The 19,376-nt window shown below is 54.2% G+C and overlaps 1 protein-coding gene across 8 annotated transcripts in view; it reads left to right on the top strand.

The window, feature by feature from the left end:
* CAMKK1 (calcium/calmodulin dependent protein kinase kinase 1) overlaps nucleotides 1-19,376 on the top strand; it is an 85,947-nt gene that overhangs the window by 3,998 nt on the left and 62,573 nt on the right. The window contains exon 1 of one of the 8 annotated variants that reach the window (XM_072025957.1): nucleotides 507-548. The exons of 5 other annotated variants lie outside the window; for them this stretch is intronic. The gene's annotated coding sequence lies outside the window, so the exon portion shown is untranslated. Of the gene's footprint in view, nucleotides 1-506; nucleotides 549-10,725; nucleotides 10,861-12,508; nucleotides 12,640-19,376 lie in introns of those variants that run through there. 2 more of the 8 variants (XM_072025959.1, XM_072025961.1) reach the window with 2 other exon arrangements.

The raw sequence follows: 19,376 nt of genomic DNA, 5'->3' as shown, positions 1-19,376 counted from the left end.
CCTATAAAAATCCAGTCATCTCCCAGTGTTTACCATTAATGACAGGGTGCAACCAAGCACTTCATAACTTGCATCCATAACTCGCTTAGGGCTTTGCAGGCTGGACTTGGTGGTTGCATTTCTTAGTGGGTCAAGACAAGAAACATTCTTCTGTTCCATTACAGTCTTCAGCTTTATTTTTAGCATAAGTGATATGGGCAGAAACAGATGGAGAAGTATAAATATTTGTCATAAGTGTCAAGTACACGACACTGGAAGATGATTTCATTGCTTCCATGTGCTCGTGTCCCTGGATGGGGAAGTTCTCCTGAAAGGTCTAAACCTTCTGAGGGCACAGCCTGAGAGGGAGGGCTGTCCCAGGGCAGCTGGGAGCTTCGCATCGCAGAAACCTGCTGGGTTAGGGAGTGGACCTGGCTGAAAATAAATCCCTGTATTTTATTCCTTGATGGAAGCCAGCTCATGAGCTGAGTCATGCCTTGTGATAAAGGTGTGGCTGCTTGAGGACTTGTTTCTGTTGGGTGGCTGCCCTGAGCAGGCATTATTTTAGGGTGAGTACCTCTGAGAGAGCTACGTATCTCTTTTTTTTGCCAGAAGCCATGTGGGATTAATTTAGCCTGCTTGTCTCTGGGGTAGTTTCAGTGTTTTCTGCAGGCTGGTGGCTGTGTGCAGGGAAGGCTCTGAAGTGTTGCGATTAATTCTTCAGCATTGTTCGGAGTTCATGGTGAAGTTGTTAGCTAGTTAACAGTGACTGCTCTAATTATTCTGGTGTGAGTATAAACAGTGAGGCTGTGATGTGCCGCTCTGCTGGAGCAGCGCTTCAATCGATGCGTTTTGGAGACGGAGGCATCCTTCCCCTCCCTCCTGGTCCCAAGCTGTGCTCTCAGCACAGCAGCGTCCAAGCGGGGACGCCCAGAAACCGAGCCCTCAGTTCTGCTGATCCTAGAGCTCAGTGGCAGCACTGTGCCAAACTCACTGCCTAATTTCTTTGCTCCCTTCTGCAGTCGCCTTCCCTGGCATCCTCCGCTTGCTCTCATTCCTGTCAGCCAGGAGGATCCCGTCCCATCCTTTTCGGCTGGCAGCAGAGCCTGGGCTCTCAGCAGGAGCCCTTGCTGTGGGGTGGGGTGGGGTAGAAGTACCTTTAGTGGTGGGAAGCACAGAGCTGTGTGCCGAGGTGGGAGGATGAGGACAGCTCCAGAACCCTTCTGTGCATGTTTCTGGGTTTGGCTGGCTGGTGTTTTCAGCTGAGTGACTCCATAAGTGTTTGACAAAGCACTGATGGCATGTTTTGGAGGACTGTTTGGTCTGTCTTAAACTGTACACGGCAAGACTCCTGGCTCTGCATAGCTGTGCAGATAACATTTTCTTCAGCTTCAGAGGGAAAAAATTCTTGCCTCTGGTGCTTTTGCTTTACGCTGATTTCTGCTGCGGCTGTTGAGCTCTAGGTATGCTAAATAAAAGCAAGTCCTGCAGATCCACAAAGCTCTGAACTGGAGAGGGCTGGTCTGGTTCGTAGGATATTAAATTAACACAGAAGACTGAATCGGTTTCTCTTTGCTGCAGATTTCCCTGGTAACACAAAGCCCCAGCTCACAGATAGACCCGAACGCCGAGTACATAGCAAGGGTGTTAAACGGAGCGGGCATGAGGGGCTCAGCTGGGGTGGGAACAAGGAATAAAGATGTGCTGTGGAGGCCCAGGCTGAATAACACCTTCTGAGGATGTGTTAGTGCTGGATTCACAACTGCTGGTGGCTGTGGGGCCAGTCAGTCATACCCAGGAGGGTCAGATTGTGCCCTGGGCTGCAGTCCCTGCACCTGCAGCTTGGTGCTGCATTGGAGCAGTGCTCAGCAGTCAGCTGCTGCTGGGCTGTGATTGTACCTGTGGTGCAGAGCTCATTCACAACTTTACCTTGCAGTCTGGTGAGCGCAGCAAAGGGATGAGTAACCCTATAGTTTAGTTTGGTTTTGCCCTGCGTTTTTTGTGGCATATTTAGCAACTTGGACTGTTGAGCCCTCCTAGTCGTGATAAGGAAAGACTTTACCACGGGTGTCCCCATCCCTCTCCCACCCCTAGGTAGTGGCTGGGTTCCTGTTCTAAAGAACAGAATTGAGCCCTAAAAACATGGCAGAGCTGGTGAGGACAGGTTTTCCACCTGCTTTTATGCAGGTAGCTTGGGCACAGCCTGCTGAAGCCCCCAGTTGCAGGTTGTCACAGCTGCAATAGCTAAAGCAGAGGAATGGGGCAGCAGCAGGGAAAAATGTGCCCGCGTGTCTTTGCAGAGCGCTGTGTGTGTGTGCACTCCCCTGCAGCTGGCTGTGTTACCAGCCCCATGCTGTTCTGCTGCTGTGTCCAGCTCTGTTAACGTGCTCCAAACTAGCTCCTGCCTTTGTGCTTCCTCACCATGGCAGTGGCAACACAGGGACATCACCGGGCTTAGCCTGCCCTGCTGCTCTGATGGGCTCAGCAATCAGAAGGCTCATCCACTGAGCTCTTGATGTTTTCCTGTGGCTGATGGGATGCTTTGGGCCTTGCTGAATGCAGAGGGACCAGGAACGTGTGCCTCTGCCTGCGGATGGGGTTCTGGGGTCACTGCACGTGTTGGGTGCACTTGGTGGAGCTGTGAGAACACCTCTGGCTCGGCTTGCCTCGTGCACAGCGCTGGCTGAGGAGAGACTGGGGAAGTGGGAGCATATGAGGAGAGGGGAAGGCTTCATGCAAACGTGGGAGGGCTGCAGCTTTCCCTCTGGAAGTGCAGGTCAGCCCAGAGCATGTAAAGGTGCTGTGTGGGCTTTGCCTGCCTTTGTTGTGTGGTGGTGTTCGTGAGCCTCGGTGCTTTCAGCTGGCAAATCAGGCCACGTCACTGCTGTGCACCACACATCAGAGATCAGGCATCTCTTCCCGCATGTTTCCATACTCTAATCAGGCTTCTGCCTTTTCCTTTCTCATGCAGTATTGATGGGAGCAGTGCTTGCAATTTGCCTTGAAGCAGTAGTGAAGAGGCATGACTTATTCATAGCGATTGCAGGAGTTCATTCCTTACTGCCAGATGGGCTGATTGAAGTCAGGCTGCAGAGCGGGGCTGGCCTTCTTTGTAGGGATCTGAGCCTTCGCTTTGCTGCTTCAAAGGAACAGAAAAGTGGCCATCCAGAACGATAATTGCAGGTGGGGAAGGGCAGTGTGTGATCACACCTCACCTGGGGGAGCTGGTTCTGCTGTAGCACCTGCTCCTGGCCACCGGATGAGTGAGTAAAGCCAGTGCTGCTTTCTCCATGCTCTTCAAGCACCTGTCTGCTTGCCTCGTGGCTTCTTGTGCTAGGAGCATAAAGGGACCAGTGCTAAGAGCCCTGTGGGGACCAGCGTTGTCTTGGTAGAGCATGAGGCAGAGGTGTAACTGGGCTTGAAATGCCCCAGCAGTGGAACCAGCCTCCAAATCCGAGCTAATGACCCGTGTGCTCTAAGGACACGGGGCCTGGGGCTGGTTGTTAGCGGTAATGTGTCCGGTTTGGCCCCAGGGCAGCGTGTTGCTGGGCTGCTTGGCTCAGCGCCTGCCCAGCTCCCCGGGATGCCCCTTCCCTCTGCTCCCGGAGGGGGCCTGGCCCTTGCAGCTCCCAAGGCCGAGGCAGGTCAGAGTGGAAAAGCAGAAATCAGCGGTGTGGCTGCAGTGCCGAGGTGTTTTTGCATTTCTGGTGTGAGCTGGGTACTAATACCTGGATTCACTGAGGTGTGTTGTGGCTTTGGCAAAGTGCTAAGTCCATTAGGAGCTAGTGGAGGAAAGGAAACCTCTCAGAATCCTTCATATTTGGAGTTCTTCAGCTATGAAGAAATACTTCCTTGCCTTGAAACGATCTCTTGCTGTGAAATGCATTCCAGCCTCTAAGACAGCGAGTCTCCTTTCCCTCTCTTCCCATGCCCCCAGTTTTATTAACCTAGAAATGTGCTGACACTTCACCATTAAACTGGTTTCTAGCCCGTTCAGGAGCTCTGCAGTTCCTTTGCAAGCTGTCAGTGCGGCTGCTAGCAAGGGGAGAGGATGGCTCAGTTCATCTCCTGGGGACAGCGTCCTTCCTAGCTGATGGCTATTTGCAAGTCTGGCAGCAGAGAGCTCTGTCCGTGTGTAGCTGCTCCCCTCTGAAGGAAGGCTGTGGGGAAGAGGCACTGAAGAGGCTTGCATTGCTCTGCTTTAATGCGTTTATTTTGGCCGGCTCTCTGCCTGTGGGGGAGCTGTCTCAGCAGACAAGGGCACTGCTCTGAGCCCTCTGCAGAGTCTGCCCCCTCTGGGGGCTGCTTGGTGCCCAGGCAGCCCGGGACCCTTCCACCTCCACGCCCCAGCAGCTTGGCCTTGCTGCGGGGGCCCGAGGGAAGCCCCGAGGGCAGCAGGAGCAGGCACGGGGCCTGCACTCGCCAGCAGCCTGCTCGGATCTCTGCAGGGAGCACCTTGTAGCAAGGTCATCCCAGCCACAGCTTGCTTACTGCTGTTGGAGTGGCTTTTCAGCATCAATTTGTCTTCTCCAAGGCCTTCTGAACCCTTCCTCAGCCCTGGTGTCTCCTGGGATGAGCCATGCTGGCAGCAGGGAGCTCCAGTGTCGAGGTGGAGGCACCTACAGTCAGACAGAGCTGAGGCTGAAGGACTGTCTTGGTGGCCTCTGACCTCGCAGGGCCTGGTTCTTCCTGCCCTTCCCAATGCTGCCATCCAGCTAGAGAGACCTCTGGAGGCTCACCAGAGCCGAAGGCTTCCTGAGCAGCCCCTGCATGCAGGCAGGCAGCCAAGGGCTGGAGCAGAGACTGCTGAGCAGGAGGAGGTGTGGAAGAGGCTGCCTGGGGGGATCTGAAGAGAATGAGGGGATGCCCCCTGTCTTTAGACCTCTCTGAAAAGAGCAACCCCAACGCCTCGTGGGCACACAGAGCACCCGGTGCTGACGGAAGGACCTTCCTCACAGAACAGCTGGGTGGATGGAGCTGCTCCTTCACGCAGCAAGCGGGCAGCTGCTGGGCTGCACCACCTCCTGCAGATGCTGGGAGCAGCAGCTGCTCCTGCCCTCGGTGCCAGGCAGGGCCTGCATCCGGCTCTGCAGCACATTAAATCACGTGCTCTGAGCAGTCTCTCTCCTGTCAAGCTGTTTGTTCTGGCTACCTTCTTGTCTGCTTAGAAACTTGTCATTTTTCTAGCCTTTCTCAAGCTCACCTACCAGAGGGCATGAGAATTAGAAGTATTTAGGCATATAATAACGATACAAGAAAAATAAAGTGAAGGGTTTTAATTATATGGTTTTCTTAATTCCTTTGATTTAAAGGCTGGTGGAAGCTAAGTGGATTCAGGGCCAGACGTGCACAGGCATCTGGGGGAAGGGACTGCAAATGAGCCTAGCCAGCCAGGAAATTGCACATTTAAATATAGTTCTCAGTAGGGTCAGCAAAACACCCGGGGGGTGAGTTAAGAACAGAATTTGTGCCGTAATGGGTTCATTTAGCTGCAGACATCTGAAGGGAAGCAAAAAGGGAGCCTGGGAGCGAGGGAAGCAAACGGAAGGGTCGGTGTCCCATCTGATGGGCCCTTGTGTGCTGCTGCAGGTCTCTCCCTGGCAGCAGCGTCCTGTGCTGGCTGCTGCATGGGCTGGTGGCAAGAAACTGCTGAAGGGATTTCTGGTTTTGGGGTGGTTTCCTGGGAGGGTGTAAATCCCTAGCGGACCTAACACAGTAGGTCTGGTGCTGCTGTGGGCTGTGGCACGAAGCATGGCCTGGGGCATCCCGCTCACCTGGCGGTAGGAAGGTGGGAGCAGCGGCTGCCTCGGTTGTCCCACGTGAGGTAGGGGACAGTTGGGGACAGCTTCCCCTGGGATGCTGCTGCTCTCTTCCCAAATGGGTGAGTGGGACGGTGCATCCCCACCCTGTGGGCACAGACCAGTTTCCGTGCCCTGTTGTGCTGGGGCAGTGACTGGAGTTGGTGACAGGAGCCTGCTTCATCCTGGGTAAAGGGAATTTGGGGAAGTGAAGCTTGGCGTTTGTCCCTTTGGAAATCTGCAGCCATGGCTCTTGTCCTGCTGGGACCTGTGATGCTTTCGAAGCACAGGGATCGCAGGGTGAGCTGGGTGAGGAGCTGTGTGTGCGGCCAGTGCCTTGAGCCCTTCTGAGTCAGCTGTGGTGTGTGTGACATTTGGGAACCTCTGAGACCTGCTGGAGACCTGTAACTGGGTGACACTCACCTTGTGGCTTAAAAAAGGCATGGAAGGAATGCCTCGGGGTCACAGAGATGGTAGAAACCTTGAACTTGGAGTACAAAGGAAGGAGCAAAATACCATTTTTGAATTTGGGAGTATAATTAGCCTATGAAGTGGGCTGTTTTCATGGGTGCTCATTGTCTGGCTCTTGAACAATCACACCTTAAAAATGATGGACCTGGGTCACTGCATTGGATTTCTGTGCTGCTGCTCCTTAAAGCTAGCACAGACTTGGTAGGTTTGTTCATGCAGGTGCCAGCTGGGGCTAGACTTCCAGGGAATTCAGCACCCCCTAAAGCACTGGCCTTTTAGGGACAATTTCTTGAGCTTTATTGAAGTGCCTGCCTTGCTGATAAGCTCTGAGAGCTGGCGCGTGCCTGTCGGCATGTCCTGCAGCTCGGAGCACAGTGGGGCAGCGAGCTCTGCACTAATTGGTGCTGTTGCCACGCTATTGAGAAGTTGTACTCACTGGCCAAATTTTCAAGTGCTGGTCTAGGCTCTCTGCCTGGCTGTCAGGAAGGGGAAACTAATTATAGTGTGAAACCAGGAGAGCAGGCTGGCCTAAAGGAAATGTCATTAAGGTTCTCCTCAGGCCCCAGGTCAGCCTGTGTCAAATCACAGCTGTATCAACCTCTTAATTTCTTCCTCCTTCAATTTAAATTACCACCAAGTGTTTTCTTGGAAGTGTAACCACCTTTTATACCAGGAGAGTGAATTCTGGCTGTTTCCTCTAAATCCAAATAAGAGAGGTGGGGCTGGGACTGACGAAGCAACTAGGACAGTTTCTCGCCTTGCTTTTCCTTCTTGCTCTGTGCAGAGCTCCTGTGTTTGCTTCCTGGGGGCTCTGCATTGGGGTCTGCCATGGGGCAGTGGGGTTGTTGGGGGTTTATCCTTTCCAACACTGCAGGACGGGTGGGGGAGATGCCTGAACTTCTGTGTGGCCATCACATACAGCACATAGTGCGCTCTGTGCAATGTGTGTCACGCTGCAGAGCTCATTTTTAAGCTGTTTATGTCTGTACCACCTTGCCTCCAGCATGTGCTACTAGCCCCCAGTGGAGTAGATAGGTGCCCTGGCTCAGTCGGGCTTGTCCTGTAAATCACCTGTCAGCTCTTCCAGATGCTCCTGACCCACATCTCAAACTCAGTGCTTGTTCAGGAAGCAAGAGCAGCCCTGAGTCCACAACACGCGTGTGTTTTGTTGTTCTCCCTTGCAGCTCCTTCCTGAGATGGGAGATTTTGGCATCAGCTGGGGCCGTGAGGTGGGACTAGAGCCATGTAAATCAGCACTTGCTTTATAAATGAAAGCATATTCTGGTTTTTAACCTACTTTCCTTCTGAAACCAGACCCTGTGGGGAAGATGAGCCACGCATATGCCATGTGTCTGTCGTTCCTGTCTCCTACCCTGCCACACAGCAGCTTCCAGATCTTTGTTCTCCTGAACTCGAGCGTCTGGCGCTGGTTAAGGCTTCAAAGCCGTGTCACAAGCTGCCAGGGAAACTCTTGGCTGCACAGACAGGGAGGACGTTGTGGTGAGGGGCTGTGTTAATTAGTCCTGCTCTTCCCAGCACATGGTGACTTGGTGCTGCTTCTCTCATCTTCGGTCTCTTGCCTGCTGCCCTCATTTCCATCAGCCTGCGCTGCTGGGCCCTGAAGGCTCCTGGTGGGACCCCCTGGGGCTGGCAGCCCTCCCGTGGTTCAGGGCTGAGGAGGCAGCGCTGCCTGCGGCCTGGGCTGTGGGGACACCTGCAGAGCTGCTGCACCTCCTCTGCAGAGAAGCAGAGAGCTCGGGAAGAGCAGCAGGGTGGGAGGGAGGTCCAGGGCACAGGTAGCCTGCCCACAGCCTGGTGCAGGAATCGTGGCTCAGGATGACTCCTGCCAGCAAGGCTGGGCGGTGTGCCACTGCACCAGTTCAGCTGGGGTCAACCTGCACCTGACTGCAGATCCTGAGACCATTTTTCCCCTTTCAGAGTTCATACTGACGGTTCATATAGCAAAGAAAAATCCCTAAAATACAAATAATCCCCCAATCTTCAGCTGGGCGCAGGCATTCTGCCCGTGGTCCGGATCTGAGGGAGCCAGCAGGACCTTCGGGTGTGCTCATGGGCTGGGCGACTGCAGTTCCACTTGGGTGCTGGCTAACAACGAGTGTAGCACGGGGAATAAAACCCTCGGAGGAGATTTAATAACTGGGGAGAATAATTGTGAAGTGCTTCAGAATATTAACCAATAGCTGAATGCACTCAATTAGCTTAATGAAGCCGGGTGCCTGGGCTCTTTTTTTAATCAACCAGATGGGCAAAACATTACGCACAAAAAAATGAGTTCTAACTACAATGAATGCGTTTAATTAGCAAATAAAAGATGGAAGGGGTTTGTTTTTCAACTTCGAGTGAGAGATTCTTCTTCACTGAGTGCTCTCCAAAGCAGCCGTACGTGCCGTGGGTTCTCAGCAGTCCCGGACTGGTGTGACTGGGAGTGCTTTGGGGGCTGCAGGTGGGAGCCAGCTGCCTGCTTGTGGCTGGCTGTGCCCGCGGGGTGCTGAGCGTGCTGGGGGAGCTGTGCTGCGGTGGCACGGAGCCTCCTGGGGGTGCTGCCGAGGGCAGGCTGGGCAGTGATGCTGCTTAGCCTGCTGCTCCAGAGCCTTTTCCCTAAGGGTGTGTGTGCCATCACCTCTGCCCTGCAGAAGGGGATGGGAGCGAGCAGTAACCAGGGCTACGCAGCGAGGGTAGGAGTTGGGTGTGGGATGTGGGGTGCTGGTGAAGGTGCCCTTGGTATTTGGGGCACCAGGGGAGCGTTTCACTGACAGCCTGGGCTTGCTTCATCTATGTCTGGAGGATGTGTGGCCACCTGTATGTAATACTTCTGGTCCCAGCTGAGGGCATCACCTGCTGCTGGTCTCCCTGGCCTCACTGTGGGGCTGGCGGCTGTCCCTGCAGGTGCCTGGGACAGCACAGGACACGCCTGCCACCTCTGTCCCATGGATGCCCCAGTTTGCTCTGGGCTGTGCAGAGGATCTGTCCCCATGCATCCAGCCGTGCCCAGCTCACACACACTGTAGTGCCAGCCACGAGCTTCCTCATGCCACAGGAGCTTGTTGCAATTAACGACCTCCCTCTCCCCACGAACCTCCACGCCCCTGTGGGTCTGTAGTGTAGCCCTGTCGTGTTGCTGAGTCTTGCCAAGCCTGCGAGCGTTTCCTCCAGCCCCGTGTTCTAAGCCGAACAAGCCCTTTTGATATTAAGCCTATAATAATAACACCTTGTAGCTAAAGAGTATGTTTTTCCCCATTAGCGGATTACTCAGCGCTCTGTGCTTTTGAGGTAGTGTTTAACAAAAGCAGAGACTTTCCCAGACTATATTTAATTAAACAGAGCTCCGAGATCGCTTCCGCTTCATTTCAGTGCTGTGACTGCATCGCTCTGTGCTCTCATCCCCGCAGCAGCCAGATGTGGAGCGTGTGCTGAGCGTGCTCTGCGTGTGCTGAGTGTGCTCTGCATGTGCTGAGCGTGCTCTGTGTGTGCTTTGCCCATGCTCAGCCAGGTGAGGGACCTGGCATTGTGCTAACACCGGGGGCTCCCGGTGGGACCCGCGGGTCCCCTCTGCTCCCAATACCTGTGGGGAACGCAGCCCTTGGGCCAGACTCTGAAATCAAGCAGGTACCTGGGCCAAACTATGTGCCCTGTTCAAGTGGCAGCCCAACTAAAGTGCCTTTAGCTACAAATAAATTTGGGATCCTAAGCTCTGACTTTCTTTTTGAGGCTAGTGCAGGGATAGGAGCGTTCAGAGCACGATGGCTCGGTTATCAGCAGTGAGGCGCAAAGGGAAGCTTCAGTTTGGAGGTTCCTTGCTTCTGCCTCGGGAGATTTCTGTGAGCAGATGGTGATACGCTCTGGTTTTGCTTATCATCGCAGATTATTTGCCAGATAATTTTTGTGACTAACGCCTTGGCCTCTAGTCTGAAATCCCAGAATCAGGTTTCTGGTAGAAATACTGGTGTTTGCAAATTTTAGAGTCTGTTCCTGTGCGCGGACGTCACCGCTAGCAGGGGGCTGCTCTCCTGTGGCAGATGTCCCCGGCTCTGCAGCAGAGGGGCAGCCCTAAAGCAGAGCCCTCTTCCCACAGCGGAGTGGGAAGTGGCACCTTCATGTCCAGTTTTGGGTTTATTGGATTTTAGAGCTCCCTATGGCTGAAGCCCCGACCTCAACAGGGCACTGGTGGCAGCACCGACGGGGGGCCTGCAGCCACCAGCTCGCCTCTGCCTTTCCTGAAAGGCTACTGTGATTTTTTTATCATCTTCTTCCACCTCTCCCTTGTTTTAAAAAAAGAAATTTTCTCTCAGATGTCTCTGGAGAGCTGGCTACAGTAGCTGCTTGACTGATTTATTCTAGTATTTTAACATTTACTGGATTTACATAACAGCCAAACAATCTGTTTCAGGAGTTTAATATAAACCCAGCTCCAGTGAGTCACATCCATGTCAGTAATAATGCAAGGAGAGGCAGCTGGGGGAGCGAGGAGGTGACTTTTTCTAGGTTTCTGCATGGGAATATCTGGCTGCCTGAAATATCTCTGACGCCTTGCAGCCGAGCGAAGCTGCCAGCTCTCCTCCACCATCGGGGATTTGTTCTGAAACTCTGAAAGGTCAGTGGGTGCGTCACGCCAGCGCTCCTGCCTGCGCCCGGGACCCTCCTGCAGGTACCCGGGCAGTGCTGGTGCCCTGCCTGCTTCCGAGCTGCATCGGGTGGTCGGTGCCAGGTGAGCCGGGCTTGTTCCTCGGGGAGTGAGATCCCTCGGGATGAGGAACATCTGCGCTCCCCAGGTTGTCCTGGGAGGTTGTAGAAATGCAGCCAGCCTCTGGGGCAGCCCTGCTGCACGGGCTGGTGGGGGTGAAGTGTGGCGGAGCAAAGCAGGTGTGCAAATGGAGCTGGCTCGTAGGGGAACCCGCAGCGAGGGGCTGCAGGAGTGGGGCTGCTGGATTCGCATCTGCATCGCTGCTGGCGTTAGGGGTTGGCTGTTCAGCCAAGCCAGCGCTCCTCTCCCTGCAGCTTGCCTATTGGAATTCGTGTCTTTAGGATGGGAACTAAATACTGGCTGATGAGATCCATTACAGCACTAATTTTAGAGCATGCCAAACACCAGGAAATTGGTTGCACCCGTCCGTCTCATTTCTCCTTTGTTCCACCCCCCCTCTTTGTGAAAACTGCCATTGTTATTCTGCTAAACATCTGGTGATGGATGTCCTGCTCGCCGGGACCTTCAGGCATTCTCCTTCGAGCCCTTTTCTGCTGCTTCTTCACTCAGCCACTTGACACTGCTGTCCAAAAAGCTCTTGGGGCTGCAGGCACTCCTGTGTAGCCTTGGGCAGCTGGTACAGGATGCCAGCGGAGCCTCCTGTGAGTCTGGGGGCAGCAGGGGAGGCAGCTTCCAGTGGAATTTCTTGTCCTTGGGTGTCCGGGGCTTTACAAGCCCTTCCAGCCCCAACCCAGCCTGCTTTCTTGATGAGCAAGAGGAAAATATGAATTTCCCTTCAGTCTGCAGAAAAGTTTAGGTGGCAGCCCCAAAGCTGCAGCGTTTCTTCTTGGCACAGACAAAAACCTGAGTCATTGCTCACGAGGATGGAGCAGGCAGAGAGGGAAATTTAGTTAGGAACTGAAATGCCTGATCAATGCCAGAGGGAACAATAGTGCACAGAAATCTAGATTTCAAACGTGATTGCTTTCTGCTGGCTTGAGCAGAGCCTGGATGTTCACCGGTTGTCTTCGTTGCAAGGTGGCCGCAGCGGTGCTGCTTTTAGCACTGCTCTGCCTCGCGCTGCTCAGCAGTCTTATTGTGCTCTACGTTAAAGCTGGTGGCAAAAGTCCAAAAAAGTGGTTTCGGCCCCTCCAATTTTCAGAGGGTCTCTGCAATACGTGGTTTGGCACCCAGATATCCCCTCCAGCAGCTGCTGCAGCCACGAGCAGACAGATGTCTGAGAGGCTTGCTGCGTGCCCTGGAAGGGCCTCTGAAAATCTGCCCATGCCTGCCCCATCTCTCCTGGTGGCTGCATCCCTCCACGAGAGCTGTCTGCCTTCTGGTGCCCCAGCCCGGTGGGAGCACTGCCTGCTCCTAGCAATTATTTCATGCCTTCCGCGCCTGTGCTCTGCGCCCCACGGCCGCTCAGAGGTGTCAGCCTGTGGGAATTCGGCAGGCGAATGTCTTCATAGCCGGCCTCTGTGAACGTGGCGGAGATAAACCCTTTACTGAACTAAAAGTGGTAACAGCTAATCCCTTGGAAACAGTCACCTGGGCCCTGCACGATGAAAAGAGGCTTTGCTGCTCTGATTAACAGCGCTGGCAAGAACATTAACTCACTTTTCCTTGGAAATGAAAAGCACCTCTCCGGGAGAGTTGAAGGGATTAGGTACCAGCAGGAATATTGAGGTAGGTTTTTTGCACCTTCCTTCTAAATGCGGAGCTTTAAAGGCCCGGTTGGCCCTGATGGGAAGGGTGGGTGCTGCTGGGTGTACCCGGGAGGAGGGCACTCGCTGCGCTGCAGAGGCCAGCATAAGACCAGGGGCACTGAGGAGTGTCCCCAGGAGGGCTGCACGTCCCCTACACTGGGGTGTTCAGCTGGGGGCCAGGGCTCAGGGCTGTAAAGGAGCCCGGTCAGCCTGCGCGGTCACCCCCTGAAGGACTGGAGCTCCTCTAATCCTCCCGAAGAGCCGAACGGCACCGACCATCCCCAGCCTGTTCTGCAGCAGGTGCTGGAGGCCCTGGAGGGCACGGTGCTATTCCAATGGTCTTGGCAACTCTGCTGTGGTTTTTGGGTGAGATTTGCACTGATTTTTATTTATTTTCTAAATACAACTCTTGCTTTCAAAACCCTGTACTAGAAATCCCACCTACATTGAAAACAAAGCTCTTGTACTTCAGTGAAGGCCACTTCAGGCTGGGTTTTGAGGCCAGGCTTTCATCTTGGTGCTGCTTTCCATGAGGCTGCGTGCCCCAGCGCTGAGCCTCTGCCCTGGCGGGATGAAGCCTGCCCAGTGAGCTGTGTTTGGTACCAAGGCTGCTCAGCAGCAGCCCGGCTGGCTGAAGGGATTAAAACCGGGATATAAAAGATTTCTCTTTAAAATAAAAGAGAAATGGAGAAACGAGTAAACACTTGTATTAAGTATTTGTTGTTCAGAGCAGGTCTGACTACTTAAAATACTTCAACGATCCCGTTGCCTTTCAACCCAGGTTTCTCCTCCTGAATTTCTATTTTAAGTAAATAGCACAGGGTTAGCAGGGAAACGCTACCGGCGCCGCTGTTCGAAGGCTGCCTTGCTGGCCAGGTATTTATGGGAGACGTTCAGAAATGAGCAAGCACTTGAAAGCCTATGTATTATTTATTATTGTAGCTGATTAAGAACCACTTGAAACGTTGGGGTTGGTGTCACAGCTCTGAGGCTCTCAGCAGTGCTCCAGCCAGGCGTGTGCCGGGACGTGTCTTGGTTAAACCTTGCTGCAGGTGAAGGTGCTGCCGGTGGGATCTGGGAGCTGGGGGCTCTGAGAGGTGGGACGTGACAGCGTGGCCCCGGGTGCAGGGGAGTGAGGTCTGCACGGGGGCAGGACAGTGAGATGCTTGGTGATGCTCAGCCCGCCGAGCCCCGGCCGTGGGACTGCTGGCCTTGCTGTGGGGAGAGATCAGCGCGTCTGTGTGGTGAGGTGGTGCCAGTCAGGAGTACAACGTGACTGCCAGGCGGCAGGCTGCTGGCAGTGCTCCAGCTCCCTGTCTCTCCAGCGCCGATTCCTCCTCCAGAGCGGAGTGGAAAAGCGCAGAGCAGGAAAAAAGGAGGTGAGTGACCTGCCCCCTCCTCAGAGATGGCTCTGAATCCATGGGCTCGCAGGGCGTGCCACGCAGCCAGCTCCACATCCTCCTGGAGCCATCGTTAGATATTGCAGGAGGTGCTTCAGCACCATCTCCCTCCTGCCCAGTTCCCAGCGTGTGCCGGGGAAACCTCCTCAGCTCCGTGCAGTTTCATGAGGCACCTGAGCTGGTGCTGTGCTCGGTGGCATTGGGAAGAGTCCCCTTCCCCTCACGTTGCTCTAACAGCCTGAGGCAGGCCCCTTCCTGCAGCATCCAGCCGAGGGGGTCGTTCAATTACCCTGCAAACAACTTTGCAGACTGCTGCCATCGGAACATTTCCATAACCCAACTGCTCCTCTGGGGGGAGAGGAATGAGGGGGCCTGCGGCGAGTCATGAGAGAGGGAGACGTAGGAAAATGCTTTTTATGGACTGAATAATTTTTGGTGCAGAGGCGGCGGTGTTGTATTTAACTCTAATTTTGGGGTTTGGGGGAACGTGTGATTGACACCCAGCGAGGAGAGCAGGCTGCTGTCTCTGTCAGGTTGCTGTTTCCACCCAGCGTTTACCTGTCAGTGAGGTTCCTGGGGAGCCCTCTCCCCCTGGGGGCCCTCTGCCTGTCCACCACAAGGTTTCCCTGCAGCCTCCCAGAGCCAGCAGCACTGGAGGGGCTCCATCAGCCCCCGCAGCTGCTGGGAGCTGCGTCGGGGTGCCTTCGGCTTGGTTCTCTTCAGCTGGTTTGCTGTGGCTGCGCTTGGGTTTGATTTCCTCCTTCATTGTTCTTCTGTGCATGGTGGGCAGGAGCCTTCTGCCTTTGAGTCCCCCGGTGGCTCGTTCCTCCCAAGTGCACCTCAACCACCCAGCCAGGAGGGGCTGCTGGCTCTCTTGTTAAAAGGGACAAGAAGAGCTTTGTTTGGCTGCTGTGTAACTTCCAGCCAGATTCTTCCTCTTGGCCCTGTCCATTCAATTCAGAGCGCGCTGGGTGCTGTGAGCCTGAGCTGCCGCTGCCCTGCCTGGCTCCGGCTCTGTCCCTTCTGTTACAGCTTTGCAGGAGCAGCCGTCACCATGGCACTGGGGTGCATCCTGTGCCAGAGCCCCTCGATTGATGCACACGTACACGTGTGTGCGCTTTTTTGGGCTGGTGGAAGCTGCGAAGACACTCGGCTGGAGAGTTGTGCTTTTGCACGGCTGTGTTCCCCAAATAGCTGTGCAAATAGCTCTCTTCTGCTCGTGCTGGTTATGGCTCTGCTCCGCATGCTGCTGAAGTGAGGCAGCTTTCCATGCAGCTCTGAACCAGACCCTGTGCGAGTAGGATTTTGCATTTCATTTGTGGTTCCTATCACAGGGATGGCAGGGCAAGTCCCACTGCACCAGTGCTGTACCAAGACAGAGTCAATGACAGCCTGACTTGAAGCCCTCTCTAAAGGTCGAGAGATAGCCAGGGGAGGGCAGGAATTAGCAGCCCTGTGGTGGGGAAGCAGGAAAGAGGAGCAAGGACAGAGTGTAAATGGTTCACCGGTCACTTGTGTCCCATGGGCAGGCCACCAGTGCTGTGCCTGGCTTGGGCTTTCTGAAAAATGCAACAGCAGCACGGGGAAGCCAGGCACTGCAAACAAAGGTGCAGATGTTCACAGTAACAGGGCCTGAAGGCAGCATGGCACAAGAACCAGGCTGCCCCGTGTGCCGTCAGAGAAATGTTCCATTATTTACTGCACAGGCTCCTTCCTCTCTTCATTTCACCTCTTCTTCAATGCACGCAGTGATTGCTTTTCATGTGAATGCTTGTAGAAACGGAGCTCCCTCAACAGAGCTGAAATGTTTGTGAGTGTATGACTTCGGAGAGCTCAGGCTGTTTAAGGACGGAGAGGCGATGAAGTTGCCTTGGCTGCAGCCGGCAGCACTGCGTGGAGCAGATCCAGGGCAGTGGCAGCTGCTCCCAGCTGATCCTCGGGGAGTTTTGTCACTACTGACTTTGGTATCGTGCAGGAGCCTTCCAGGGGTGAGAAACCCGTGTGAAGTGGGCAGCCTCCCTGGGCCTTGTGCTGCCGCAGTGCAGAGGTCAGCAAAACCTCACCGCAGATTTCCAGCTGGAGCAGGGCGAAACCCTCAGCCTGAAACCATGGGTTTGGGAGGGCTGGGTCTCCATGAACCGCTTGGTTCTGGGTGGTTTCCTACAGATCATGTCCTCTCCCTGGTCCCCTCGGAGCTCAGCACCAGGCAGGAGCAGCAGCTGTGCGTGAGGGTGGCCCTGGCAGCGGCCCGGCCGGGTGCAGGCAGCCGAGGGAGCACAGCAGGGGTGAGGCTGCCCTTGGACCTCCGCAGCGCGCTCCCAGGGAAAGGGATTGAGGTGTCCTGATAAAAGTAAGCTCCTTTCTCCCTACCTCCCTCTCCCCAGGTGCAGCCACTGGCCTGCTGAGCGGATCTGGCTGCCTTTGGGCTGCTTGCCTGCACAGCCAGAGCTAGGTGCTGGCAGCACAGAGGTGGTGATGCAGCCCGCAGCCCTCTGGCAGCCACTGAGCGCCTTTGGGGGAGCTGGGGGCTGCTGGCGAGGTCTCGCTGCCTCCTCCGTGCTCGGGAGAGTGGCTCGGAGGGGGACAGGCAGGCAGAGAGGTTATCCCAGCCGGGAGCAGGCAGACCTCACGGTGGATGCCGCTGGATTTAGCACCAGCTTGTTGCGAGGTTTCCTCTGTGCCAAAGGGAATGATGAAGACGAAGCAGCCTCGGCTCCGCGGAGGACAGCCGGTGGGGCTGAGGGCCGTTAACATCATTAGCCTGGCACAGGCAAACTGTGAGCTCTCTCCCTGGTGAGAAATCTCTCTTCTTTTCTATTCCTTTATGTCTAAAGGCAGGGCTGGCCGGTTCTGTGAAAACCCTGCTGTGTTCATCCGGGTGTCTGCTGAGAGCTTCACAGAACCTGAATTTTGTGTGTCCCTCAATGGCAGCAGAGCTGCAGCCGTGTGGTGCCAAGCCCTTGGTCATGGCCTTTAGTTTGACAGACCAATTTCAATTATTTCTGTGAAGTTATTCCACTTTTTGAAGGTTTTTGTGCTGCGCTAATTGAATGTGGAGCAATGAGCAGCCCCGTAGAAAGGCTGGACTGTAAAACGGATCCGACAGCCCAGTTGTTTCTGCCAGCATGGGTCACCCGGGCTTTTGGGGCACGTTTTGCACACTTTGCTTACTCCCTGGTGGTGGCCCAGCTGTGCCAGGGCCTCTGGGGAGAGAGCTAGGCCCACTTCTGATCTTAAGCTCACATCTCCACAGTACCTGTGCCCCAGTGCTCTGTTTCCCTGTCCGTGGATGCACCCCACAAGGTGTTGGTGAGGATGTGACGTTAATTTTGGGAGGTGCTGAGTTTCCTCAGGACTGGCGGGATGTTCAGGCACCATTTTAAGTTGATGCTTTTGCAGCTTCGTATAAGAGCTGTGCAAGAACAACAGAGGGATGTCAGAAGAGCCTTGGCACCTGCCTGCACAGAGCCCCACTGCCTCCAGAGGCTGGGGCTGCAGGGTGCTGAGCCGAGCAAGAGGCTGATACCAGCAGCCTGTGCACGTTTAATCCAGGCGTTAGCTGAGGTTGGAGGTGTCTCAGGAGTGGACTTTCAGAGCTCTTTAAAATGCGAGCTCATGACCTGGCTTTCCTTGACTCCCCGGCGCAGGGTTTCCTGGCAGTGCGCTGCCTGCTGTAGCGTGACGAGATCAGCAGCAATTACCTGCTCGGAAATGGGAGCCCCTGCAGGACCTCAGAGTGCTGCGGCATTACCATACGAGGTGGACAAGTGATTTAGGTAATGAAACGATTTTATTTGGTCATGAATTGAGTGAGACTTGGAGAGCTGATGTGCTTATTCATCAGCTGACTCACGCCTTACTCACTTGAGAATGAAGTGCTTCTCCTTGTGGGTGCTTCCAGAATGGCAGGGGTAGCAATGCGCTTAAAATTTCCACCCCTCCCTTTGGTATTTTTATAAAGTATCTAAAAAAAGAGTGATTGTGGGAGAAAAGATAATGCAATTACATCAAGGCCATGGGAAAGAACGTGATGGGATGGTTTGTGAGACAGAAGCTGAAAGAGCTCTCTGCCAAGCAAGGTGCATCCCAGGAACTGAGCCCGAGTTTTGTAGCAGTGCTCGAATTTGGGTCTTGGTTTCCCAGCCAGGCAGCGTGAGCTCATGCCTCCAGTCAGACTTCTCAGGCTTTGTTCTCAGGGCACTTGAGCGAGTCCCCATTGTAAGTACAAGTCTGAGCCTATTCCCCCGTGCCACCAGCAGCACATGAAAGCTTGTTTGGATGGGAGCTGGCCCCTGAACCGCTCTGCAGATTGCTGTGCAAATAAACTCTGCTGTTCTCAACCTGTATTTGTAACTGCCTTTTTCCATTACAAGGCTATTGAAGAGGTTAACTTGAAACCTGCTTGTTCAGAAACGTGCACGTGTTCCAACAAGTGGATAGGATACCTGAGAACCCGGGGGAACAATGACAAATGGCTTTAGATAAACCTGGCAGTGGATTATACATCAGCAAGCAAAGTGATATGGGGGCGTAACAAATGACGCTGGCATTAGACCTATTCCAACAGCGTGTCCAGTTAGAGGAGCAGTACAGAGGCAAATAAAGGAGCCAGAAGTCAGAAATGAGAATTTGGGGCTTCTCTCAGCAACCTTTGCAGAGCCATCTCACCCAGACCATTTCACCCCGACCTCTCCTGCTGTCCCACCCCAGGGGACCGGGCAGTGTCTGGAGGTGGGTCAGGACAGGTGCAGATAGCATGGAAATGGGAAATGCCCAGGGAAATGTGCTGGGCCTCCGTTCCAAAAGCAGGAAGCAGAGGAATGGGGTTTATTGTTAGACAGAACTGGTGAAAGGAAAGCCACAAATAGTTTTCTTTGAGTGTCCTGTGGGAGGTACTGGGAGTGATTCACAGGCTTGTGGGCTTTAAGGTCTCTGTGACTGTCTAAGCTAGATCTCCTGGGCCACAAGCGTGGCTGACCTGCCCAGCAACCTGTCTTGGAGAATTCAGGTACAGAGGAAGTTATCGCTTCCTCAACAAGCTTCCCAGTTCGTTTGGCTTTTATTAATTTCAAAAGAAGTGTCTTTGTGTTCTGTTTACAGCCTACCTAATTTGCAAAACTGCTGCTGAACCTCAAAGCGGTAGGTGATTATATCCACGATATGTAATAATAATAATACCAGAGGCAAATGTTAGTGATTTGGTGGTGTTGCTGGTCAGAAACCTTCCAGGTGAGGTTGCTTCCCTTGCAGGGACCGCAGGTTTGGGGCTGAGCGGGGTGGTGGGAGAGGAACCGAGCAGGAGCTGCGTCCTGGCACT

The sequence above is a fragment of the Anas platyrhynchos genome, chromosome 20 (assembly GCF_047663525.1).
Source record: "Anas platyrhynchos isolate ZD024472 breed Pekin duck chromosome 20, IASCAAS_PekinDuck_T2T, whole genome shotgun sequence".
NCBI lineage: Eukaryota > Metazoa > Chordata > Aves > Anseriformes > Anatidae > Anas > Anas platyrhynchos.
The sequence above is the reverse complement of the archived record's forward strand: the minus strand, read 5'-3'. Positions and strand labels throughout refer to the sequence as shown.